At 38.1% G+C, this 27,658-nt stretch overlaps 1 protein-coding gene and 1 pseudogene across 13 annotated transcripts in view; both read left to right on the top strand.

The window, feature by feature from the left end:
• Positions 1-27,658, top strand: part of RBMS3 (RNA binding motif single stranded interacting protein 3) — a 739,797-nt gene that overhangs the window by 20,369 nt on the left and 691,770 nt on the right. The gene's annotated exons all lie outside the window — the stretch shown is intronic.
• LOC118007226 lies at positions 23,166-23,279 on the top strand (annotated as a pseudogene).

Raw genomic sequence — 27,658 nt, 5'->3', positions numbered from 1 at the left:
TCAGGAGAACTTGTTGAGACACTGATTCATGTTTTGTTTTTTGTTTGATTGATTTTTTTGTTTGTTTGTTTTTTGAGGTTCTGACTGAAAAGGTTGGGGGTGGGGCCCAAGAAATATATCTTATGATCTCCAAGGGGTGCTAGTGCTACCAGTCTCCAAACCACAGGTTGAATAACACTGTTCTAGAAAACATGACTTTGAAGGCCATTATCACTTACCATTAGCCTCTTTTCACAAAGACACATCCAACTATTATCACCCAGTACTATTGAAATTTAGTGATGGAGGCTTTTTCTGATTATTGCTATCTACTACATAGCCATTTATCCAGATTTTAATTTGCCTGTCATTTAAATAATTAAAATTGTTTTTTGTGGCTTACCCCTCTTGATAAGAGTGTGAGACTTTCATGATAATATTGGGACGAGACCTCAAGAACAGCAGAGTGCATTGTCCCAGGTTCTTGGCAAAAAGAAAAAGTAGTTTGCCTTAGGAGACAAGGAAATTAACTGATCTTAACAGTCCATGCTGTAAAACAATATATTCCTGAGTAAATGAATATCTAGTTTAATCGATGGTTTTTCAAGTGATCTAAAGAAAGAGTGTGAAGAAAGAAAGAAAGGAAAAGAAAGAAAGAAAGAAAGAAAGAAAGAAAGAAAGAAAGAAAGAAAGAAAGAAAGAGAAAGAAAGAAAGAAAGAAAGAAAGAGAAAGAAAGAAAGAAATGGAAAGGAAAGAAAGAAAGAAAGAAAGAAATGGAAAGGAAAGAAAAAGAAAAGAAAACAGGAAAGAAAAGAGAGAAAGAGTCAGATGGCTGCTGTGTCCAAGGGAGAGGAACTCTGAATCCTGAAAACCAAATATTGTTGCCAGTAGAGAAGGCGTCTCTGCTATGTGATTGGGGTGCTTCATCATGCCTCATAGTGGTCTAGGGAATCCTTTTGTCTGTCCATGTCCCGGTTTTTTAATTGCATTTTATTAGCAACCTTTTTGTGCTTTTATTTCTGTAAAATGTGAATATGCTAATCCTAAGAATATCTGTTGTCTATTGATAAGTCAGCCTTCTTATTTATACATCAGCCCTCATGTGAATTGATTTAGATTGAGTCTCTCTCCAGGATTCTGATCATCTCACTGTGTGTTGAGAAAGCCCAGTTCTTGAATCTGCAGAGCCGGGGAACAGCCATGGGCCTCCATAAATCTGCCACAAGAGTCAGATGGTGGGTCCTCTAAACAGCCAACAGTCCTGCCTAAATGGAGACTCATATGCTTTTCTGAGCACCTTACCTGCTGTTCATTTGTTCATTCACTGGGAAACACAAGTAGAGAATTTTATAAAACTGAAAGGAACTTTGAAGTCACCAGGGCCAGACCTTTCATTGTGAAGTTGAGGTCATAACCTTCCATTGGAATCAGACTGTCTCTTGAACCTGGCAATTGACATGATTCAAAAGGCTAGGTTCACTGTTCAGAAATATTTCACAGCCTGGTGGGGGATTTCTCCTTTATGATCTTAGTCTGAAGTGTGTTGCTTGGCACTGGGTTCAGGTGCTAATGTTAGAGTGAGAATCCATCAAACCTTAACCTCTAGAACCCTTTCTTAGTTCAATTTAAGAAATGTATATCTGCATTATAAAACCTGTCTGTTTTGCTTAACTTTAAAAGTGAACTTCCCTTTCATTGAATTTCTCTTTTTAACCTTTGTAGCACAGGATGACACCTTGTGATAACAACCTCAGAGAATAAATCCTGTTGACATGAGTATATTCTTAAGAGCATATTGGAAGGAAAATATGTATCAGAGCCCCAAATAAGGTTGAATGGGTTGTGGACCTACTGCACGGGGATCATACATTTGAAAACATACATTCAGATACTCATTAATTAAAAAAGGGGAATCAAGAAACTTTTTTTTTTCCTTTTCAAAGGGAACTCTTAGTATTTGTTTGCTTTTAGTATTGTCTGATATAATGGGAAAAAGTGATCATGAAAACTTGATTCTAATAATTTACTATCATTTTTGGGTTTCAGTTCTTTCTTATTTAAAAGAGTTGGTTACAAGGGTTAGGGAAATATATACAACTTGCCCGATATATGGTACTTGGTTTATACTTGAGTTTCGGTAGTTATTCTTAAGGAGTATATTGTAAATTAAACTGATATTTAGAATGAGTGGAAAGACTCTAAGCAAGGGTGGATTTAAAACAAACCAATGGTTACCAGAGGGGAGGTGGGTGAGGGGATGAGTGAAATGGGTGATGGGGATTAAGGAGTGCACTTATCTCGATAAGCACTGAGTAATGTGTAGAATCATTGAATCACTCTTTTGTATACCAAGACTAATATAACACTGTATGTTAAGTATACTGGAATTAAAAATTTTAAAAATCTTTAAAAAAGCACTGGGAGAATGTAACTGGACTCCCCACTTTTTAGCTCTGCCTCTGCCTTCCTCAGCTTTTTGCAGTCAGAGCCTCTGAGATCACAATCCTGCAGACAAAGGCCTACACCAACCCCAATCTTGAATAATGAAAGAGGGCTATGATGGCTGTAGCCTCACTACTTGGAAGATCCCAGAAACAAATTACCCCAAGTACGAGTTGTGGAAGTCTGCTCCTGGGTACTGGCAATGCCCTGGCACTCCCCACAAGACCCCCTCTATATGTCCATGTTGCTCCCAAGGCTTTGTAGAACTTACCCCTTACCCCAGCTCACTAATGAGCCAGTTACCCTGCCTGACATTACTGTCCTTTGGGTGCTCTCTGCTGTTTCCTGGTAAGGTCCTGGATCCCCAGCAATGTTCATATCCATCCTCTTCCTCCTAACTGAAATCTAATCTTTTGTTACAGCCCAGTGACCCGAACCCTCCCTTACCTCGTTCCTCAAATTCCCACATCTGCCTCTCCACCGACTTGTCTGTCTTTTTGGTTTCTCTACCATCCTAATGCACATCCTCAGTGGCTGCTTCTTGAAACATCATCTGAGCTCACCCTTTACAAACTGCCCTTACTACACACCACCCATCTGGCCCCTGCCCAGTGCTATGACCTCATCTCCTACCACTCTCCTTCTTACCCTCTCATATTCTAGCCACAATGGCCTTCTTTCTATTGTTCCAACATGCCAAGACCTTGGCAGGAGCTGTTCTCTTTGCCTCGACCCCCCTCCCTCATCCTGTCCAATCTTAACATGAATGGTTTCTTCTTATTTATCAGATTCCAGCTTAAATGTTTTCACTGACCACTCAGTTTAAAAGCAGCTCCCCGCTCCCCCCGTGAAGCTCCATTGCTTCACCGTATTTTAATTCCCTGCAATGCACACAGCTCTAATTGGATATTTTTTCTTATTTATTTTCTTCTTTTTCTTCTTTGTTTACTATCTGCCTTCCCTATTGAAGTGTAACTGTATAAGAAGAGTGATCTGATCTATCTTGTTCACTGCTGAATCCCCAGAGCCCAGAACAATGGTTGGCACGTAGTAGGTACTCAATAACTGTTTGTTGAGTGAGTACCAAGCTGCTTCTCAGGATTATTTTTGTCTCTGGCTCTGATCCCCAGGTTTCTGTTGCAGATCAATGTTCCTTTGTCTCTGATAACAATAATGGACCATTACCTCACATACATTGGCCAGCTCCACCCACTTTTCTTAGCCAGGAAGACATTGATAATTGCTAGCTGTACCTGCCACAGCCTTGCAGTCCTCATAGTTTTACAGGAGGCACCATCGGTTTAGCTGAGCATGAGATCAAACAGTGTGTTCATTGTTGATCCTTAAAGTTGCTTCTGAATTTCCATTCCACCAAAACTAGATTGATAGTACCTGTAATGAATTATCTATATTCTCTTTATTTTTTAATTTTTACTTTATTTTTATTTTTTTTAAAGATTTTATTGACAGAGAGAGACACAGAGAGAGAGGGAACACAAGCAGGGGGAGCGGGAGAGGGAGAAGCACGCTTCCCGCCGAGCAGGGAGCCCGATGCGGGGCTCGATCCCAGGACCCTGGGACCATGACCTGAGCCGAAGGTGGGCACTTAACGACTGAGCCACCCAGGCACCCCAACTATATTTTCTTTAAATAAAGTGGATTTTCAAAAGAAATTGTTTGGGGGAAGGTTTGTTCTTCATTTAAAGAAAAAAACATCTGAAGGAATTTATCAAAATGTAACATGTAGAGATCCAGAGTTTGGGTCCCATTAGAGCTTAGTAGTCAGAGTGGACGGAAGGAAGCATGAACCTCAGCCAACCAGAGAGCAGTCATCAGTTGTAGTTCTAAAGACACAAAAAGCATCAATGGCACACACGTGTGCACACTCTCCCATGCCCATCTATCGTTTGACACTTATTTCCTGTCTCTTCCCTGAGACATTTAGAAAGCTCTGTTTTGAAATTTGCGTGTTGTGGATATCTGATTTTGCCAGTCCAGCATCCATTCTCCCCTGCATTCATAATTTCACCCAGTGTTCTCATTGGAAATCTAATCTCCTATTGGGTATGGTTTTGGTTCAGTTGCTTATCAAGGGACAAGGCACCTGGACACCAGGGAGATTCTTAACCCACCCTAAGAAAAGTATCTGGTCTTTCCTAAGAAGCTGGATCTTGATTTATCCATTTAACATTTAAAAAAGACAGTCTATTAGCTCCTTCATCTTAGATCCCCAGAGCTTGTCTGGTTCCTACCTTCTCAGATGCCTGTTTCTTCATTTGCCTTGGCTTAGATAGTCGGGTGCCTTTGCTTTGGTTAATAAGATTCAACTACTGTTACTTGCAACCGTGGGACCCTAACTCCTGCAGAGTGTTTTGAAATGTTGAGTAATAATAAGACAAAGAATTGATACTTAGTATTTGGGAGAAATACAGCAGAAGGTCAGATTTTTCCCTCCCTTCCTTCTGCATTTCTATCATAATTAGAGCTACATGGTGGGCATTCATACATAAGAAAGAAGCATTTGTTACTTACAGAGAATGTTGTCTCCATTCAGCTGATCCACTTGAGGCTCTATATGCTTGATTTGCTTGTACTGCCCCCTTCATTTGAACTCTCTCTCAGGTCTTCCTGCCCCATCTTCATCTTCCATGCCCTACTCACGTCCTACTTCCTAGAACTATAGTTTCAGAGATTACATTAATCTCTTTCTCCTGTCCTTCATTGAGTCTTATTCATTTTGTTGCCTTTATAGTACGTAGTCAAGGGGAAAGGCAAAAAGCCACATTTTGGTTTAATTTGTTAAATTAAGGGGAAAAAAAAAACCCCACAGAACTATCAGTAAACTCACTGAAAAAAAAAAAAAAACTTATTGAATCTCAGATCTCTACCTCTGAAACAAATAATGCAATATATGATAAAAAAAAAAGAAGAAGAAGAAGGTAGCAGGAGGGGAAGAATGAAGCAGGGGAAATCGGAGGGTAGACGAACCATGAGAGACTATGGACTCTGAGAAACAAACTGAGGGTTCTAGAGGGGAGGGGGTTGGGAGGATGGGTTAGCCTGGTAATGGGTATTGAGGAGGGCACATTCTGCATGGAGCACTGGGTGTTATGCACAAACAATGAATCATGGAACACTACATCTAAAATTAATGATGTAATGTATGGGGATTAACATAAGAATAAAAAAACCCCATATTTACAGTTGCATTTGTAAACCTTGTTTAAAACGCCTGCTAGTTCTGCTGTCTCTCTTTCCATTTCATTCATCAGACAGGCAGCCTTGAAACATCTGCTCCTTTCTATCTTCACTCCCTTCCCCTTACCAGATGCCCCCAGCTGCATTAGTATCCTTTCCACAACTGGTCAGACAACGAATCAATGCATTGTGCTTTATCTGAGGAAATCAGAAGGGGAGGATTGGAGGAAGGTCAAGCTCTCTTCAACGTCAATATTTTTGCATCATGTATAAGCAGTTATTATTATGTGAGTTAGTCATGTTTTGAGTAATTCATTTAGAGCTGGTATGGCAATGAGTAGGCATGTGATTCTCTATTTATGAAGTAGGTCTTACGTGCTTTCCATGCTAGGATGGTGGTGGTCTATATTGGGAGAGGGGTTTTCTGGAGGTCAGGATTGTGCTGGGAATGAGCAGGGAAACCCAAGAGGATTTAGGTGACTCATCACAGTGCATTATTTGTGATTCCTTGGGACTGTGATATTGTTTGGTGTGAAGTTGAAGCCTGAGAAGAACAGATAAGAAACCCCATGTAGTGTGCGAAACAAGAAGACAGTGTCTTGTCTTTGGTTTTGGAATTTCAGGAGAAGAGAGGAACATGCCATCTATGGGGTAGAAGAATATTATAATCATCCAGTAGTTTCATTCTAGCAGTGTGGAGAACAAAAACTTTTATAAATTAATTGCTTATCTGTAATTTCAGGGGGTGTAGAAAAAGAGTATAAATCACTACTGGTTGATGAACACTTTTGTTATTCACATAATATATTTACTGTTATTGATTAAATACATTTTGTTAAATGACTAAATCAATAAGTGAATGGATAAGTCATTAAATGCATAAATAGGTAAATTATGTGAATCAAGAAAATTACAACTCACACTTTGCCTTTGACTGCAATTTCCTCAAAACATACCAGATTCTTTACTGCTTAAAAAATGTAAACCTATATGCAGGAAATCCAAGGTTTTGTGTGAAAGCACTTTTGTAAACCTGTAAAGTCATATAAAACTGTTTTTTTTTTTTTAATAGTTATGGGATGGTATGTTCTAGCAATTGGAATGAATATTTAAAACAGATAAATGTTGAGTTCAACTCCTCATAGAGTTTTAGCTTGTCATAGAGAATTGGAGAAGTGATTGAATTCATGGTGCCTTTATTTCACCTGTGTTGTTGGGAACAATTCCATTTTACACATATGTATTTTGTGCTTGCCATGTACCAGGCACTCTGCTAATTTGAAAGGGCTGGCTTATTGGAGGGAGACAGAGTTATTTTCATATTGTATTTCAAGAGTCTATCATGATGTCTGGTGCATAGAAAGCACTTAGTCAACACTGAATGAATAAGGGAGATGAATTACTAAATAAGACATCAGTATACAATTTAGGAAGGGATTTAAGACCGGGGCATTCATACTTAGTATTCGATATAGGATCTGTTTAGTCCTCTAATAGGTACAGAAAGATCTGGAATGAAGATTCAGATTTAATGATATCAAAAACAGCAAAAACAGCAACAACTAACGCTTTTTTGAGGGTCTCGTATTGTACTGCCTCATTAAATCCCTACAACAACCTATGAGGTAGGCACTGTGGTTATCATTATTTTGCTGATATTTGGGAGTAATCAGCATACTTTTAGTAAAAACAAGATGAAAATAGAAATTGTAGAAATAGAAAAAAAAATCAAGGACAGAATCCTAAGGAATAGTAAGGAGGCAGTCAGTGAAGGAGCAAGAATTGGTCAGAGATATGGAAGAAACAGAAATTAGTATTGTGATAGCAAAGGGAATATGAAACATCATAATAAGAGAAGTATTTAGTGATTTCATGCATTGGAAAAAGTTTAAGGTATTTGAAGACTGAGAAAAAATGCATTGCTTTTAGTAACTCGAGGTCACTGTTGACCTTCAGGAAAATAGTTTCAGCTGGAGGACAGGTGAAGCAGGCTATGAAAATTTAGTGGGGGTGTGAGGAACTAGAGACATTGGTGTAGCCCACACTTTCTAGAAGTTTGAGATTGAAAATTAGGAGATGGGCAGATACTAATGTGGGATAACAAAACTAAGGGAGGGTGTTTTTGAAGTAGGGAGGGTTGGGTGTGTCTGTGGTCTCAGTCCAGGGAAAAGGTGCAGTGAAGGATCCGAGTTGCCAGGTAGCAGGCAAGGGAAGCCATAAAACATATATCCTGAATCCACGTGGCAGATATTGAACAGATCATGGGTACAGGTGAGACAATTGGCCTTAGAAAACCTAATCCATAACCACTTCTTCCTACAAGAAAGGAGGGAAAAAAGGGCAGATGAGGACAAAGATCAATTTTGCATTGGGACGAAGTAGAAACGGAACATGTCTGAACACTTTAATCTCAATAAAGTAGGTCGTCTTCTATGAGTGAGCCAGGGGGGCCTGGGAGAGGTCAAATCTGGACAGGCAAAGGCAAATATTTCTTCCTAGTAGAACTTCATGCTTTATAGTTCCAATAATTAAGGAATTTTGAAACCAAGGAAACTATTACTAAATGCACAGGAAATGCATGCCGTGGAATTGGATGCTTTCCACTGAAATTCTCAAATGTATTTTTTTTTTCGAAAGCTTTGAAATTTAGTGAAATTCTAAAGACTATGGTGGATAATGAGAGGCCTATAAACCATATTTGCATGTAAACATTCTAACATTAAGATTTATTTGTTTGGTTGGTTTTATGGGAAGATTTTCTCTTCCTGGGAACATGAAACAAAGGAAAGCACAGGAGTCATTCCTTCCAGCCCCACCTTCCCTCATTGTTATTAGGCTAAAGCTGGAGGGAAAAATCACTTAAGATGGAGTCCAGGGGGTAAATTGATGGAATGAAAAAAAGTTGTGTGGCACTTTGGGGGGCAACATCTGCCATATTTATTCATGTTTTTGGCTCTGCTGGTCATGTGTTATTCTGTTTTTCTTATACAGATTAACTAGTGTTTTATCTCTATTGAGTTTTGTTGTTAGATAAGAGTACGGCAAAGCAAAGCAAAACAAAACACAAAACCTTTCAGTTTACATGAGGCAACTCCCAATGAGTCCAAATCTGTGTCTGATGTTATATATCCAACCCTGCCACTGTGTTATCACTCCTGAGTGCTGCCTTTTCTGTGGTCCAAGACATAGTCATTCCCTTTCACATTCATATCCCTGATTTGTAGGTTAATGGGGCTGCTGGGTATGGTGCTGGTTGATAAATAGAGCTAATAAACAAAACTAGACATTATCTTTTATGTGCAAACTAATTCGAGGTGTGTTTGTTAGGTTTTCTTATTATCTCTAGAGATCTGTGGCAGGAGAATATCCTTCTCCAGTTCTCTAATATGTCTCTTCTCTTAATTGAAATTGAGATCTCCGATCAGTCTGGGTCTGAAGAATGTAATAACAGTTTCTGTAGACTGCTTTATGCTCCATAGTCAGGCATCAAGGAGGGAAGGACACAGGACAGAAAAATGGGCTGAGGTCTGATTGTAATGGGCACCGACTGCCAGATTGATTGGGGAAGAAGTACTTCATATTCCAAATGTGTGTCTCCTATCATGATAGACAAACCACCAAAGGAAGTTGGTACCGTGCCAGGAGATATGTGAAGCCAGAAAATAAATATGGCATGCATGCCTGGGGTGGCCATTTAATCCAAATGTTTGGGGAAAGTTTGAGAATCACAGTTGTAGACAACTGGAAACCACTATAGAGTAATAAGCATGGACACACTGCAATAAAACCTACATTTGGGAGATTTGCTTGCTGATGGTATATACACTTGGCTAGCAGAAGATATGAATAGGAGAAATGGGAGGGCTTGAATTGGATGTGAGATTTCTAAAGTTCCAGGATGCATTGTGCTGTGAGGTGTATTTTGAGAAAGGAAGGACTCTCTGATCAAGTCAGTTTGGGAAAAGCTGCATTGTGTGTCTACATTGTAGATAACCCAATGTCTATGTTAAACATTTACGGGTTTAAGAAAATCTGAAGGTAGGAAACTTGTTTAAATTTGATGAACCCACCACTTCTCAAACTTTGTGACCATATAGTCTTCTGCAAAATAATACCTCCACCGTTACATTCTTAATTATAAAGTGATTATCAGGAATTTAAAATCCAAACCAGTTATTATTATTTTTTTCCTCTCCAGCATGCTATTTCTTTGGTTGAACGTAAGATAATTAACTTGTATTTAGGGGTCAAAAAAAAAAAAAGAAAAAAGAAAGAAAAACCCACAACAAACTTTTTTTTTTTTTTTTTTTGGAATATGTGCTTTATTTTTAAATACTTGAACTACTCTCAGCTTAGCAAGAGGTTCATGGACACAGAGACATAAATTAACTCGGAATGAGCAGGGAAAGGCAAATTCGGATTTCAACAATTTGAAAATCTAGAATTGACTAGAGCTCACCCTCTGTTATACATTCATTAGTGGAATAATGATGACCATAGTAAGTGACTACAAATTTAAATCACTAGTTTTTCTCATTCTTTTCTTTTTCTTCTTCTCTAACTCTCTCTGTCTGCGTTTGTGTGTGTCTATCTTTTCCATCTCTTTCCCTGTGTATTCGCGTGTCTCTATTTCTGTCCCTCTGTCTCTCTCTCTTTCCCCCTTTTCTCTCCCTCTTCTCCCTTTTCCCTTCCCTCTCTTTCTTTATCTTTCCCCCAAGCCAGCACATCTACAAACACAGAGCTGAATTCCCATAAATTAAATGTGCATTGCTGTGACTCCCTGTATTGACCTTTTGCCGAACTGCTATTCCCTGGAAATCATGGACACTCCAGATAATCCCCAAATCCCTTACCTTTGATCTGCTCACTCTCTCTCTTGGCTCTTGTGGGTTTGGTTCTGCTTTTCCCCTTAACCTCACTACTATTTCTTCAGTGCCATTCTTACCCACCCCATGGTTTCAGGACAGAGGCATGGGAGGGATGAGAGAATCTGCCCTGGTTCTAACCCTTTGGTAAATAATCTCTGCATTTCTCAGTGCCGACCTGGAAGGCATTTTCTTACCATCTGTGGGTCGTATAATTAATTACTTTTTTGAAGGAATGTTCAACATTTCTTATCTCGCTTGTCATGCACATCATTTTTCAAACCTTGGAATGATGAGCTGGCATTTCAAGTAAGGGTGGTCCCACAAATCAAACACAGTGTGACTTTGGTTTCATTTTTTTGTTGAAACATCTGGTCTTGTTTAGTGCACAACAGGACAGAGGTAGGAAACACATATAAACCCTTACTTGCCCTCAGCCCTGATGTCTTTCTCTTTCTGCCATTGTATTATGAAGCTACCACCTCCAGTAGAGAAATGAAGTTAATTCCACAACAGCTAGATTTGCCAAGACTCATTTCTATGTCCATGGAAATGAAAGCTCTGGGTGGCCGGCTTTTCCAAATTCCAGTCTGGGACTCCTGCCTTGAACGAGAAAGGTTGAGGAACAGGTCACTGGTGTCTGGGATGACATGATTTACTTTCAACGGTGTCACGTTAAATGTCATGGCCTTAATAAGGATGATGTGAACCACTGCCACTGCTCCAATTTGCTAGCCACATGCAATACTTTTCTCCCCTCAGGAATCCTAAAGCTCCTTCATAGGAATAATATTCTACAGCTTATGGTACATAAACTTCAGGTTGATGATATTTTGTTAAAATGGCATGGTGCCCGCTGGACAAAGCTGTCGCCTTTAGAGTGAGCAGTGTGTCCCAAGCAGGTGATAGATTTAGAGATGGACAGCGTGTTTAATATAAGACCAATCTCTTTTGGATGCCAGCCTCACGTTTTGGCCCTGTTCCCTCCCAGGGTTTATTTGTTGACAGCTTCTGGCAAAGGGAAGATTCAGAATGAGTAGAGAGTAGTCAGTACAACCTAAAGGGATTACCCTTGAACAAATATGTGGAAATCGCCTTGCTGTTACTTTTTCTTACCTTCTTGCTGCTTGGTCATTGGCAAATTCTCTACCTTTGGCTTTAACCATTTTGTAGTGTTGCAACAGTGGTGTGTTGTGGTCGCAGGAGAGACAGAAGCAGTCAGAGTGATAACAGCCACCACTATATATATGGCCGACTTTATGCCAGACTCTCTTCTAGATATTTTACATATTAGCTGAGTCCTCATAGTAACTCTGTGGCAAAATCCCATGACCCTGTACCCTGCAGATTCAGATATAGTATAAGTGGCAGTTGTCTCTGGGATCCTTGGAATTCTCAGCCAGCCAGCTGACTCTGGTCATTTCATTAATCTCATAATAATCCATTCTCATATTTTATGGGATTGAGTATTTAGATCCTATTTAAAAAGATATGACAAGGGTTTACTATCCTATTAATATCCTCATTTTACAAATGAGGAGATTGAAGTACAGAGTGCTTAAGTAGCTTTTTTAAGATCACGGAGCCAGAAGGCAGGAGACTTACGGAGTTAATGGGGCTCCGGGGTCCATGATTTCCAGCACTGTGGTACAGGATGAGGTTCATGAAAGGTATCGGGAGGAGAAAGCTGTTGTTACTTAAGAGTCAGGAGAGCAGAGTCTGGACCCTGGTTTAGTTACAGCCACCTTGTGTTTCAGCACTGTATTCTGCTTTCTCCCCTAGCTTCATAGGGGTGGGGGGGAACCAGACTCGGTATCTTCAAAGACTGCCAGGAGCTGCTTGTCAGTGACCTCAACTTTGAATTCACATCTCAAGTTTTATCTCAAAATGATTTTTATGAACTGGAGGAATTATTTTATACCTAACCTCATGTATCAAACATGAATTTTTCTGAATTAGAGTAGCTCTTTCCTAAAGTGCCACTGAAAATAAAAGGCGTATGCTTTGCATGGTAAAGTGATGCTAATAGCTAGCGTATGAAATCAGTAAGGAATATGCCAAAAGAGCATTCACTGGATCCTCATTTGAGATGAATTCTCATTTATCTCATTGGACTTTGGGGAATCCAGGATTGGGAAAAATTCTGAATGCCTGCAATCACAAAGAGAAAGCTTGGATATTTATAGTCTAAAGGTTTTAGGCCGAGGAGCATGGCCATTCCTGGTCTAATCATAGCTCTTGCTGGAATGGAACTTGAAATTTGACTTGAGCAAGAAAACATATAAATTAGACTCTGTTGATATTATTGAAAAACAATAAGGCATTATTTACTGATAACCTAAAAGTGTTCATAAGCTTTCATCTAATTATCCTATATCTAGAGAGGTTTATGTTCACAGATGTTCTTCATAGTGTTGTTTGTCTATCTTACTTAAGAGTAATATCCTGGTTGAAAAGAAATCAAACAGAAATATATACTGAGGGTTCTAGAGGGGAGGGGGGTAGGGGGGAGGGGTTAGCCTGGTGATGGGTATTAAAGAGGGCACGTACTGAATGGAGCACTGGGTGTTATATGCAAACAATGAATCATGGAACACTACATCAAAAACTAATGATGTACTGTATGGTGATTGACGTAACATAATAAAAAAAAATATAGAGAGAATAAAATGTCAAAATGCTCCTCACTCCAATTCTACTACCCAAAGTTCAACCACTCTTTTTACCCCCAGCTTTTTGAGGTATAATTGACAAAAGTGTGCATTTGCAGTATACAAAATGATATTTTGATATACATATACATTATGAAATGATTACCACAATCAAGCTAATTAACATATCCACCACCTCACATAGTTATAATTGTGTGTGTGTATGTGTGTGTGTGGTGAGAACACTTTAATATTTATTCTCAACAAATTTTAAGTATACAATACAGTATCTCATGCTGTACATGAGATCTCCAGAATTTATCCATCCTGCATAATCAAAACTTTGTACTCTTTGACCAATATCTTCTTATTCCGCACCCCCCCTCCCGCCCCTTCCCAGCCCTGGAAACCACCATTCTACTTTTTGCTTCTAGGAATTTGACTTTTTTAGATTCCACATATAGGTGAGATCATATAATGATCTTTCTTATCTTTCAAATAAGTATTTGGCTTATTTCACTTGGCATAATGTCCTCCAGCTTCATCCATGTTGTTGCAAATGACAGAATTCCCTTCTTTTTTAAGTCTGAATAATATTTCATTGTATGTATGTATATATAAATATATGTATATACACATATGTATATATACATATACCGTATTTTCTTTGTCCATTCATCTGTCTATAGTCACTTAGTTGTATCGTGGTTATTGTGAATAATTCTGCAATGGACATGGGAGTGCACAGGGGATGAATAAGTCATGAGAATAAAAGGTACAGCATAGGGAATATAATTTGGTAATATTGTGATAGTATTGTATGGTGACAGATGATATCTGACTTGTGGTGAGCAAAGCATAGCATATATGAATAGAGATGTGAAATCCCTATGTTGTACACCTGAAACTAATGCAACATTATGTGTCAACTATACGCAAATAGAAAAATTAAAAAAAAATACCAAATTGATTGATTGATTGATTGGATATATACCCAGAAGTGGGATTGCTGGATCATATGGGAGTTCTATTTTTAATTTTTTGAGGAACCTCTATATGTTTTCAATAAAGGCTATACTAATTTGCATTCCTCCCAACAATGTACAAGAGTTACCTCTTATCCACATCCTCACCACTACTGGTTATCTTGAGGTGATATCTCACTGTGGTTTTGATTTACCTTTCTTTGATGATTAATAATGTTGAGTATTTTTCATATATCTGTTGGTCATATGCATGTCTTCTTTTGATTAATATCTATTCAGGTGCTTTGCCTATTTTTTAATAAAGTTACTTGCTATTTGAGTTGCTCAAGTTTCTTATATATTTCGGATATTAACCCCTTATCATATATGTGATTTGCAAACATTTTCTCCCATTCTGTAAGTTGCCTCTTCACTCTGTTGCTTTCTTTGCTGTGCAAAAGCTAAAAGTTTGATGCAATCCACTTTTCTACTTTTGTGTTTGTGCATTTGCATTTGGGATTGTATCCAAAAAAATCTTTGCCCAGAACAACGTCAAGAAGTTTTTTCCCTATATTTTCTACTAGTAGCATTATAATTTTCAGATCTTAAATTTAAGTTTTCAGTCCATTTTTGATTTGTGTATATCTTGTGAGGTATAAGGATCTATTTTCCATTTTCCCCAGCACCATTTATTGAAGAGACTGTCCTTTCTCCATGTGTGTTCTTGGCATTTTTGTCAAAGATCAGTTGACCATAAGTGGGTAAATTTGTTTCTGGGCTTTCAATTTTGTGCCATCTATCTATATGTCTGCTTTTATGACAGAACAATGGTGTTTTAGTTACCATAGCTTGGCAGTGTATTTTGAAATCAGGTACTGTGATGCCTCCGGCTTTCTTCTTTTCACTCAAGATCGCTTTGGCTATTTTGTGTTGTTTATGGTCAACCATTCTTAACACTTTGTTATATACTTCTAAACTTCATCATATTTCTTTCTCCCTTTCATATGCACACACACACATTTAGTTACACATATATACAAAAATATAATTTTTAAGAGATTTTATTTATTTGAGAGAGAGCAGGGGGAAGGGCAGAGGGGGAAGGAGAGGGACAAGCAGACTCCAAAGCTCAGTGGAGCTCCATATGGGGCTTGATCTCATGACCCTGAGATCATGACCTGAGCTGAAACAAAAAGTCTGATGCTTAACTGATTGAGACACCAGGTTCCCCCAAAAGTGTGTGTTTGTGTGTGTGTATTTTTTTTTTTTTTTAAAGAGAGAAAACATGAGCAGGGGGTAGGAGGGGTAGAGGAAGACGGAGAGAGAGAATCCAAAGCAGGCTCCACACCAAGCTCAGAGCCTGATGCAGGGCTCGATCTCACGACCCTGAGATTATGACCTGAGCCAAAATCAAGAGTTGGCCACTTAACCAACTGAGCCACCCAGGTGCCCCAAAAGTATAATTTTTAATAAAATTGTGGTAACGCTATAGATATTGCTCAATAACTTAATTTCTCTACAAAATTATCAGTATCTGTTTTTTTTTTTGTAAGAGCAGGTGGATCTACATAATTATTTTCTCAACTTTACAGTATATTAGAATCATGAGGTATTGTTAGGCATTGAACTTGGTGAACAAAAAAAATGGTTTCCAATTTTGATTATACAAACATTGCAGTGAACACACTGGTCACTGTATTTTGCTACATGTGTAGGAGCATGTCCATGGAATCAAATTTTGAGAGTAGAATTGCTGAGTCAAAGGGACACTTACGTTCCTATAGATCAGCATAAATGCACTCCCTTCCCCTCAACCTCTGCCACCATGATTGATAAATTTCTATCAGTTTACTTTCCCACAATGTATAAAGGTCCTTTGGGTTTGTTTTGATGTTCTTTTTCTAGCTTATTGAGCTGAATGCTATATCTTTTATGTTATTATTTATCATACATTGATTTTAAACTGTAGATTTCTCTTTGAATACTCTGTTCGCTGCATCTTGTAGGTTTTGATATGTACAACCAGGAGTGATATTCACACTATTTAAGAACTGGTGACCTCCCCTAAGGAAAGGTGCCATGACCACTGACTTTAGCCATAAACACCTGGTATGTCTGTACTCGTGTGAATGAGCTGGATATAGAAATATGACTTCCATTAGAATTTACTACCTGTAGCTCCTCATCTAACCAAACTGTACAACTATATATTGATATTTTAACTATATATCTTGTGTGTATGTCTTTCACCTGACTCTTTTTTTATTGAAATTGCTACTTGCAGTGATTCTGTTGGTCAAAATCCTCACCCCAATTCAAGGCTCATCTCAAATGATGCCTCCCTGGTAAAGAAGGAGGTAATCCTTTTATGCACTGTCTTGTCATTTCGTCTGAACTTGTTGTGGTCGTTATTATCACCTTCACCAGGGGTCAACTTTTCTGTAAGGGACTAGATAAAATTTTGGATTTGATGGATGTAGACTTTCCACTGCACTCAACTCTGCTCTTGTAATGTAAAAGCAGCCATAGATAATGCCTAAACAAATGGCCACAGCTGTATCCTGATAAAATTACATTTATAAAAATAGGTAGCCAGCCTCTGGGCTGCATTTTACTGACCACTGTATTTTGAGCTACACTATTTAATAGTTAGGGTGAACTTCTAAAATCTTCTATTCTGAACTATCTGCTTCTTGGAAATGAGGCTTGCGTAAGTGGCCATGTGGCTTAAACTTTAATTTCTATGCACTCAAGAGACATATGTTGAATGAGTGAAAAATACTAATACCATTATTACTCACCGGTAGAAATTTTAGTGATCCGAGTATGAATAGTAAATACTGGATATATTGACATACCAAAATAAAATTTGTCTAAGACTAATTTGGTGTGCAGTTTTACACTTTTATCATTCCCTTACTCATGACCAGATTTAGTTTATTCTTTGAAATTCGCTTTTTTTCCCCAAATGTTTTTTAGAGATAAAAAGAGTTTAGAAGAAACTCAGTCCAATACGAAAAAGTCCTAGATCAAAATATGATAGATCTAAAAGAAAACCTATCCAGTTTGAGTACTGTGACATTTATTCTTGTCTAAAAGGTTTATGTGAGTTGCTAATTTGTTTTCAGCTTAACAAAACTAAGCTATGATAGGTCTGAACAATGATATATTCAGAAAGCAAGCACAATCTGATGAAAGAAATTTAAAAAATTTTTATCCTTATATTTCATTATATGCCCTGAATGGGATATTCTTTAGGAGGTCTGTAGTAGCATGATGAGTTTTGTTTGGTCTCATTCTCTGGTTTTAGTCTTTATCTGAACCTATGAGCTTTAAATCTTCTATAGTGAAAGTCTCACTCAATCCATCCTTAGCGTGACAGGCTAAGGAATGTATAATGAATTTACAACCATTCAGAAGCCACAGAGGCGAAACATATATAAGCTATTATTATTTGCAAAAAAAAGACAAGAATCAATAAATATCTAAAATACACACACAGATACATGAAAATAAAGGTAACTAGACATGATAATTAAGAAATGTAACAAATTATACAAAGCAAAAGGGATTATATATTTCAATCTGAAGATTTGAGAAGGAATACTTCTCCCTACTGACTATAAAAGGTCAAAGAATACCGTGGTGTCACATCACTTAAACTACATAGTTCATCTTCCAGAGGTAACAGAAGAATGTTTTACTCACCTTCAGTTTTCTTCTTACAAGACTACACTTGTTCCATCCTCTCATGGAAAGAACAGCTTGTCTTATTACCCTCCAGTGGAAATGAGTTATGAGCCTTTTATCTGGAGTTTACAGGGAAGGTTTAACCTCTTTATAGTTGAATTTCAGCGATGAATGCAATGTCTAATTTCATTTTAGTAATTTTTTTTTTCAAGAATTCCTTTTCCTGTTCTGATTTGTAGGTTCATACAAGATAATAATGGGAGAGATCAAATTACCCCATGGGGGATCCTGTTAAACCCTTTAGTATTGTCCTGAAAGTCTTTGGTATTAATTCCCTGCTTTTTCTTCTGTTCCTGTCAATCCAACTAGAAAAACCAGGCATTGGTGACATTCATAACAATTTGGTATCTTTACTATGTTTCAGAGAAAAGTTTGCATTTTATGCAGTACCCAGCTTAAAATGATCACTCATGGCTTAATTGAGCTAACTTTTTCTTAGGTTTATAAAATAGGTGGTGAGGAATCTTGTGAACTAGGAATATAAGAAATGGGCTCCCTTGGGCATCAGTTGCGAGTTGAAATGATGTCACACAGAAGTGCCACAGGTCCTACCCTGGGTACTGTAAGCATTCGTAATAGAGAGAGGGACACATATTGCATAAGAAAAGTGGATGACCTTATGTATCAGCTGGCTGATATCTCACTTTTTTAAAGCCCTCAAACTGCAAGGTCCTCATTGTTTTAACTCATCAAATCCAAGAGCTCCTTTCCATGAAATATGTTGTCCCCTGACACTGATTAACAATTACTTTTGAGCGATTACCTTTGGGTGATCAGATAGCATTTGTGATTTGCCCAAAGTCACAACCAATGTAGGCAAGCATGGGATAACTTCTGTCTACTGGCATTTCATTAATTCATTCACACATTTATCATTTATTGAATGTGAACTATGGGCCAGGTAGTGTGCTACGTGCCAGGGATACAAAGTTGAGTGAGACAAGATCCCAAACCTTCAGAGGCTTATAGTGAGTAATAAATATGCAAATCAATGATTACATTACATTTTTATCAGTGCTATAATAGAAGCATGAACAGAATGCTGGGAGAGCATAAGGGCATCAAAAATCAGATTCAGGGAAAATCCCCTGAAGGAACCCATATTTAGACTGAATTTTGAAGAACAAGTGGAATTGCTAGTTAAAGAAGCAATGAGATAGCATTGTAACCTGTAAAAAGTCAAGGAGACGTGAACCAGCACCAGGTATTTGAGTCATGACAAATATTTCAGCATGGCTTGAAGGGAGCTGAGGTGTAGGCTGTAGGTATGGAAGCTAAGGGTAAAGCCAGAGGCCAGATCCCAAAAGGTTGAGAAGCTAAGCTGAGCATATGACACTATAATTTGGAACAAAGGCGTGTAGGTTAAGGGAGGATTCACCCTGCGCATCCCTAGCATTCGAGCATTATGGTGACTCCATGCCACAGCCACAGAACCCTTCCCTTGCTTCGTTGGGAGCATTTGATGTGGGTTTGGGGAATAACCTTCAAAGTAAAGGCAGGCCTGTCTCCCTGAATGCAATTCATATACCAACTGCTAAGAGAATATCTTCTTCTTTGTCTCATTTTAATTGTATTTTCCCTCTTGAGTTCTGGGAGCCTGCTCAGCCCTGCTTACTAGTTCTTAGGACCAACTTTCCTTTGACTTATACTAGTTCCAGTGTGTATGAAGAGGCAGAGATGCTGTCAGGGAGGTAGAGCAGGTGATGACTCGGCCGGGCAACGCCCTCTCCCCATAAAACCCTTTCTGCTTGACCTTCCTGCACAAATATTCTGGCAAGCACATGGTAAAAATTAAAAAAAAAAAAAAAATCTGTTTTGAGATTCTGGAGCTTCAGATTTCAGGTTTTAAACCTGGTACTGACCAGAATAGTCTTTGAGATTTTACTCAAGTCAGTCAGCCTCTCTGAGCTTTCTGAACTTTCTGTCCCTACTATGTAAAAGGAAGCGACTGACTTATTTCACCAAGACCTTTCCTCTAAGTCCATGGTTTGTGCTTCCTCATGTGAGTCAGCCAGTCGTCTATCTAGATCACCTTTGCATAAGATGGCTGGGTTACTTTTTGGTGACAACACAGTTGACTGGATGGGAAGGGGCAGAGGTTCTATGCAATAGGAGGATTTTATAAATTGAATTCTCTGAGAGGTTCAGAATGCCTGGTTTTATTTGAACTCTTAAAAAACAAACTCCTTGCAAATGGTCTCAGGGAATTTCATAAAAAAAAAAAAAAATGTTCTATCCAAAGGTGAAAGGAGCCATTCATTGTTTAATAAACTGGATAATCTTCCTTCTTAGAAACATTCTAAGGTGTATAAATGGAGACATTTATGCTGTCACAGAGAAAAATTTGCTGATAGACCATGCATCACTTGGAGATGTTTGATCCCTGGAAATAATAAACAGAGGGAATTTTATTCACTTACAGAGAAATATTTTTAAAAGAAGCATTTGCAAGCAGGTTGATTTTCTATTTTATGTTAGCTACTTATTAGCAATGTCATGGCTTTGCTATTCAGGCAACTAGGGAGTTGTGGGAAATGCATTGGAGAAAGGATATTGTTTTTAGTTATGAATTAAGAGTTTGAATAAATGCAGTTTTTTTTTTAATGGAAAGCTACTAAAAGATAATGAAATGCCAGTATTATAATCTTTCCCAGAAAGGTGAGGTAAATAGAATGTGGCATATTGAAAGGAATAGAATTTGAAGTCAGAGAGGATGGGATATGGATCTTGTCTCCAGTGTTTTTATTTCCAAGATCTTGGGAAAGTCTTTGAGCTTTGTCTTCTGAGCTGCAGTAACAGAAAGTTTTAAGGAATAGATTGAGTTAAGATTTAAAAGACTTAGCCAATTTAGGTACCAAACGATCTCCTATTCATGTCATGGGGCAAGAATCTGAAGACAGAATTCTCTAGAGCTTTTCCTTCATTTACAACCTAAATAGCCTCCAAATACTCCCTTTGCATCAAGTATTTTATTGTACCAGACAAATGTTCCCCCAATTTTTATGATATAGTAGCCCTTTTTCATTGAAATATATGATCCTAAGAACTTCCTTAGGAATTAAAATAATTATTTTTACATTATTATCTGGTGTATAATAAAATGAAATAGCAAGAGAGATTTTTACTGTTTCCCTTTTAACAAATGATAAACCTGTCGTTTACCTCAAAGTGAAATTTTTGAGAAATGTATATGGAAAAATATAAAAATATAATAATAATTTGACCACAGGAAGATTTCGGATTACGGTGTGTTTTGTGTGGCTAAATTTTATAATTTCCAGAAGTTGTTTCTAAGTGATGAAATAAGGTATGAATTTCAGATTGCAAGCTTTCTCTACTTGTTGCATGTTGCTGGTGTATATAGCTTTTTATCCTTTATATGTGAAGACCCAAATTGGAAATATGTCAACATGCATGTTTTTTTCTTCTTACAGTTGACTATGAAATGCTAGAGTCATCTTGATGTATTATGCAAGATGAACGCAAATTGTATTTCAACATCAGTGCTCCATATGCTTCCTGCCTTTTAACTAGCGCTCCATCGTGGATATAAGTAATCAGTTACATGACTCAAAATGAAAGCCATTTATACATTTATGAAGGTCAAAGCCACCAAGCTGGCTAGAGGTGTTCAGCTTAGGAACTGGAGCCTGTCATTTGTCCCTTCTCTTCTGGCTGCTATGCCCCTTAACTCAGTAGCACGTAGTGGTTCTAAGTGTTTTCCTTTTAAGAAGAGAAACTGCTTACTACATTGTTTTATTTGCGTTTTAGTGATTTTTAGAAATTAGACATTATAAAAGATTCCAATAGTGGCTATAATGACAAGACAGCCCAGGAACACATGATGAGAAAGTGGAAAAATAATTAACAGTGGTATCTCCAGGCACTATGGTTAGAGTTTTCTAGAATTTTCTGCAGGATACTCCCCCCATGAAGAGTTCTTTTCTCTTCTTTTCTACTTCCTTCCTTTCCTTTTTTCCTTCCTCCTTAGTTTTTTGGGTCAACCAGCATTTACTGTATCTGTACCAAGAACCAGACATCATACAAAGCACTAAGGATACGAGAAGTTAAAATGTTTCTAATCTAGTGAAAATGTTTTCTATTTCTTTGCTTTTAATTTACTCAGAAGTTTTCTTTATTTACATAAAAATATATGAATTCTAATTAAGCTATGATCACGTTGGATGCTTTAAAAGGCAGTAATATTCTGGAACCTTTATTACCCAATGTAAGACTCCACATGTCATAGACATGATTAAAAAGTTCATTCTTTAACACTCAAATAGAACTGGTGAATCGAAGGAATTCACTTTATGAATAGAAAATCTTAGTCTTGCTATTCTTGACTACAGTTCTCTTAAACTACCTAGTTTAGATCAAGTCAGTTGCCATGCTAATCATTTTTCATATGTGGAAGAAACAATGGCCACACTCCAGCTACTGGGTTTTCTATTTTAGGAAATATGTCATGTAAGGAAGCCCCACTATATGCAAAGGATTTGTAGATAGTTCCTTGGAGTTAATTTCTGTGAGCATTAGAAGGTACTTAAACCCCAAACCACAGAGAGGATTTATAAATGATTGCCATAAGCTCTTTAGCTACTTACTTTAATACAGTAGCACCCCTTTGCCATTAAATGAATAGTGTAGAGAATTTGTGGGGATGCTTAGAACTCTGGAGCAGCCCATTGTTTGAAGATTATGTTTCTGATGCTTCTTGCTAGAAGTCATTTATTTGCCTAATAGGTGTTAGTTGAGTGCATTACAGTGTGACAAGAACTGGACTTGGCATCGCCATGGAGAACATCATATTCTAGGCTTATCCTTTGGAACTGAGCAGAAGTTGGTGCTGTTAATGTCAAGAGCAAGTCAAGAAAGAACGAGGCTCAGACAGAATGTCACTTGTAAAATCTGAGGGTGCTGCCCTGATATCGGATATCCTACATCCATCAGTGATTATCATGAGGATAGAAGTCTCGTTTGTATCTAAATTATTTTTTCTAAATAAAAATTGAAATATACTTCAGTCTATTTTTCTCATTTAAAGTTGATTTTTGTAACAGGAGCACATAACACAATAGAATTTACAACAATTGCAGAATTATCTCTATCATAGTAAAAAACAAAACAACCCAAAAAACAGACCAAAAACCAAAGCTGTCCACTAGCTCATATTTTTCCTTTAATCTTCTGAATTTTGGGACAGAGCAGTGTTGATAACTGTCGACTTGTGACTAGGGTAAGCGGAAGGTGGGAAATGCTGAGATTTCAGTCTTCTACATTATTTACATTATCCTCATCTTTACGTGACCTAATCGCTTCTCGGCCTTTTGGCTAAGATCAAGTGTAGTATCTGATCTTTACATGACCTAAAATTCATGTTTAGCTCCAGTATGCCGGGTAAAATTAACAGTCGAAAGAAACAAAAGTCAGAGGCCATATGTAACATGTCTATTGTGTTCTTGGCTCCTTTCTTTCTCTCTCCTCTTCTGAAATGTGTTCTCCTTCTTAGGTGTATGCATTCTAGATGAAATTTTTAAAATCACCTATTTAATATCTCTTGATGTCTTTCACACCCTTTTTATCATTTCCCCCATGACTTGCATTTAAGCATAGCAACAATTTCAGGCATAAAAGAAGCTTTTTCAGGCATTATGCAGTTGTAGGCATTTTTGGAAAACACTAGTGAAGCCGGTAAAATGGCACACCCAGTCAGGTATTCCCTCGTTCAAACAGGGCTCTGAAATGGGGCCTGTTTCCTTGGATTCGTCCACTTCATGTGGGAATAAATTCACTGCAAGATAAATCACTATCTTTCACAAGACTCAGAGATTTTATTTTTTTTTATTTTTGTTTTTATTTTCAACTCTGGACTTTATTAAGAGGACAAAGAAACTCACTGGTGTGGGAATAACATGGATTCTACTGTGTGGTGGACTTAAATGCACTTTAAAAGTAAGTCATGAACACTGACTTGAACCTTTCATTTCCCTCAGGAGGGACCCCGTTGGAACCATCAGTCACTGTGGCAGAGCAGGGAGGCACAGCTTTCTGATCTGGTCTGGATTCTTCTTTCCTTCTTGGATTCCTTGTCTGTCCCTTTTCATTTTGCAGGCCTCTTGTGAGCTTCTTATAGTTAAGGCCTTATACCTATTCATAGATGATGCACGGTTTTGACTGATAAGGTTTACGTTTGCCTCAAGCACCAGGTCTTTATACATAGTTGGTTCTTTCTCAAAACTCGTGGCTTCCCTCTGTGGCTCACTTGCTAGATAACCTGGAGTGGCCACATCCTGGGCTCTGTTCAGAGATGTCTGCCTCCATGTGCTGTATTTTTAGCCTCGGAACTTATCTCTCCTGTGTCGCTGTAGTGGGTAGGATTGTTTGGACAGGAAGAGTCACTTCCTTGTTATGTTCTGCCAGCATTGTGGAGCTCCCTGCGTTTCCCACGTGCCCTCTCCCCCGCCCCAACCCCTGCACTACGGTTTAATCACTTCCCTCACACCATTTTGCAGAGGTCAAGAGCTTTTCCCTCTCTTAATTCTTTTCTCCTCCCCTTTTCCTCATTTCTCATTCCTTCCTTCTTTTCCCCTGTCCTAGTCTGCCTGCCTTTTTTCCATTATTTCCTTCTTTTCCTTTCCTTTTTTTTTTTTTTGAAAAGTCTCTGTTATTATTTTTCTTCTACTTTTATTTCTTTTCTGTTATGAAAACTGGATCCCAGCTTATGAGGATTTATCCCACACATGCAGATCCTTGGCACACAGTTGAAAGGATATGTGCCAATAATTATGGATTGCAGCATTGCTTGTAATAACAGCAGTTTGTGAACAACTCAAATGTCCATCTGTAGGGACATGTTGAATAAACTATGGCATGTCCATATAATGGAACACTATGCAGCTATCGATAATAATTGGGAAGCACACTATGTATTAATTTGGAAACATCTCCAAGACATTTTATTAGGTAGAAAAAAGCAAAGGGCAGAACAATTTGTACTTCATGTTTCCGTTCGTGAAAAAAAAAAGTGGTGTGTGCATGGAGGGTGGGTGAATAAGATTCTATTTTTTGCTTGTTTATTATAACTAGTAAACACACAAAGAAATTTGTATAGGAAACACAGGAAGTTGCTCATGGGTGTCAGGGGACAGGTGGACTGAGGAATAGTGAGAAGAGATTTCATTGCCATACCTTTTTGTATTTACTAAATTTAAAAAACATGTTAATATATTACTTATCCAAAAAATTAAATATAATAATATCATCCTCATAAGTCAAAGTAAGATTCGGGTGAAAGAAAACTACTGACACATTAAGCGTTTAAAAAAAAAGTACAAAGAATTCACACAACTGGGTATATTGGTCCAAACTTATGGGTGTCCTTCTCACAAATACAAACAACACCTAGTCGCTTATGGTTTGAACCATGTAAATTATCATTTTCATGAACAACAACAACAACAACAACAACAACAACAACACCCTTGGATATTGGCAACTTCATATATTTTAATAGAATGTTTACCTTTTTTTTTTTTTTAAAGATTTTATTTATTTATTTGACAGAGAGAGACACAGTGAGAGAGGAGCACAGGCAGGGGGAGTGGAGGGGGGAGAGGCAGGCTTCCCGCCAAGCAGGGAGCCCGATGCGGGGCTCGATCCCAGGACCCTGGGATCATGACCTGAGCTGAAGGCAGGCGCTTAATGACTGAGCCACCCAGGCGCCCCTAGAATGTTTACCTTAATTAAGGCATCAAAACTCCATTACGAGTTTGCCTGAGCTCTTATGCCCTTAAAGTATTACTACATTTCCCAGGGGCACCTGGGTGGCTCAGACGGTTGAGCGTCTGCCTTCGGCTCGGGTCATGATCCCAGGGTCCTGGGATCGAGTCCCACATCCGGCTCCCTGCTGGGCGGGGAGCCTGCTTCTCTCCCTCTGCCTCTCTCTCTCTGACTTTCATGAATAAATAAATAAATAAAATTTAAAAAAAAGTATTACTACATTTCTCTTCTGTGCTCTTGAAACCCGCGGAGTCTGCTTTTATTCATTTACCTGGGCCACCTGGGTAGTACCATGAGATGTGACAATTCTATTCCTGAATTACCTTTCCATCCAAACTTTATTAATTTTGCACACAGCTGTAGATTAAGCCCTCATGATCTACTACCGGGATTATAATATTCTCCCAAGAAGTCACTCTGAATTCCAGGCTTTCCTTTTGGGTCTAACGTCCTCATTGACACCAAATTTATCTTTCTGCAAGGCAGTTTGGGTCATGTTACTCCTGAGTGAATTCATCCTGTATTAGCCAGGGTTCTCCAAGGAAGCAGAACCAATTAGCACCAGAGAACCGTTATTCATCACTTTGGAGTGCTTTTCAGAGGATAAGAGAACGCAGTATCAGTCCCGCATCTTACTTGTTGAGTGTTTTCCTTCTTCTTTTATCGGTAAATGATTATTCATGACCAAAGAAGAGAAGAAAATGGCATCGTTTAGCAGTGTGCTTAGTGGGACCTACTCTGGTTTAGTCTGTCATAACATCAGTATGTCTTACTAATGGCCCTATGCAGTGCAGTGCCCTTCAACCCTTTTCAAAGAGGGCCCCTCCATTCAAACAATGTAGTACATTCAAATGCTTTAGTCCTACTATAAAATCTTTGGCTGTTGTCCATTAGATTTAAAAAATGAGCAAGTTTTCCACTGAAACCAGGAGTATGTGACAGTGGGCATGACTAAAGGTTGAAACGAAAAGTCTTTAAGAACCATGAAGTAGTGATTATTTGTTAGAAGTGCTAGATCTCTGTTCATCATAAATGTGTATAAGCTAAGGTGAAAAAATAAAGCTTACAAGGTTAAACTATATATATATGTATATGTAATTACTAAATATAAATATATAAATATAAATACATATATATTTAGTATTATATAATTCCTTTTAAATTCCACCATTCCCCACCACACAATTCATCCCAGAATTAGTGTTGATCTGTTGCTTTCCACAGATCACACAATAATAGTTAATGACTTAAGAACTCTGGAATATGTCCTCATTTCCCCCAGCCTCTGGGTAAGTTTGTTGGCAGCTAATGCCCCATGGCCTAAAAAGTACTTTCTCCTTCCTTCGCTACATTAGCTTCTGTTTATCTTTCTAATCTCAATTCAGCCCTCCTTTCTTCATCCACCCCTTCCCTGGCCTCCTTGCCTGGGTCAGATCCTCCTGTGTAGGTGCTCGAAGCACTGCTTCCTTGTCACAATTTCAAGTTCACATTTCTTTACATGATTATTTTTATTAGTCTTCATTCCTCACTAATACAAAAGCCCCATCAAGCTGAGGATAGTCTTCAACTCACTACTGTGTCATTAGTTCCTAATATAGGGTTTTGCACGTAATAGACACTTAATAAATGTTTTTTAAAAATGTAAGACCGTGGGACGCCTGGGTGGCTCAATCAGTTAAGGGTCTGCCTTTGGCTCAGGTCATGATCCCAGAGTCCTGGGGTCGGGTCCCACATCGGGCTCCTTGCTCAGCAAGGGGCCTGCTTCTCTCTCTGCCTGCCTCTGTCTCTCTGATAAATAAATAAAATCTAAAAAAAAAAAAAAAAAAAAAAAATTTAAAAATGTAAGACCATTCAGATCCCCAAATACTAATTTTCGGCTAGAGTTTAGCATTCTGGGTATCTTTATTAAATGTATACTAGATTATGATTTTATCAATTTTCTGAAATTCAAATCAATATTATTACATTATTCTGAAAAGTAAATTCACTGCCAGTATATAGGTAACATGGGTGTTTTTGGTCTCT

This window comes from Mirounga leonina, unplaced genomic scaffold, assembly GCF_011800145.1.
Source record: "Mirounga leonina isolate KUSES-001 unplaced genomic scaffold, KU_Mleo_1.0 Mir_115, whole genome shotgun sequence".
Lineage (NCBI taxonomy): Eukaryota > Metazoa > Chordata > Mammalia > Carnivora > Phocidae > Mirounga > Mirounga leonina.
The sequence above is the reverse complement of the archived record's forward strand: the minus strand, read 5'-3'. Positions and strand labels throughout refer to the sequence as shown.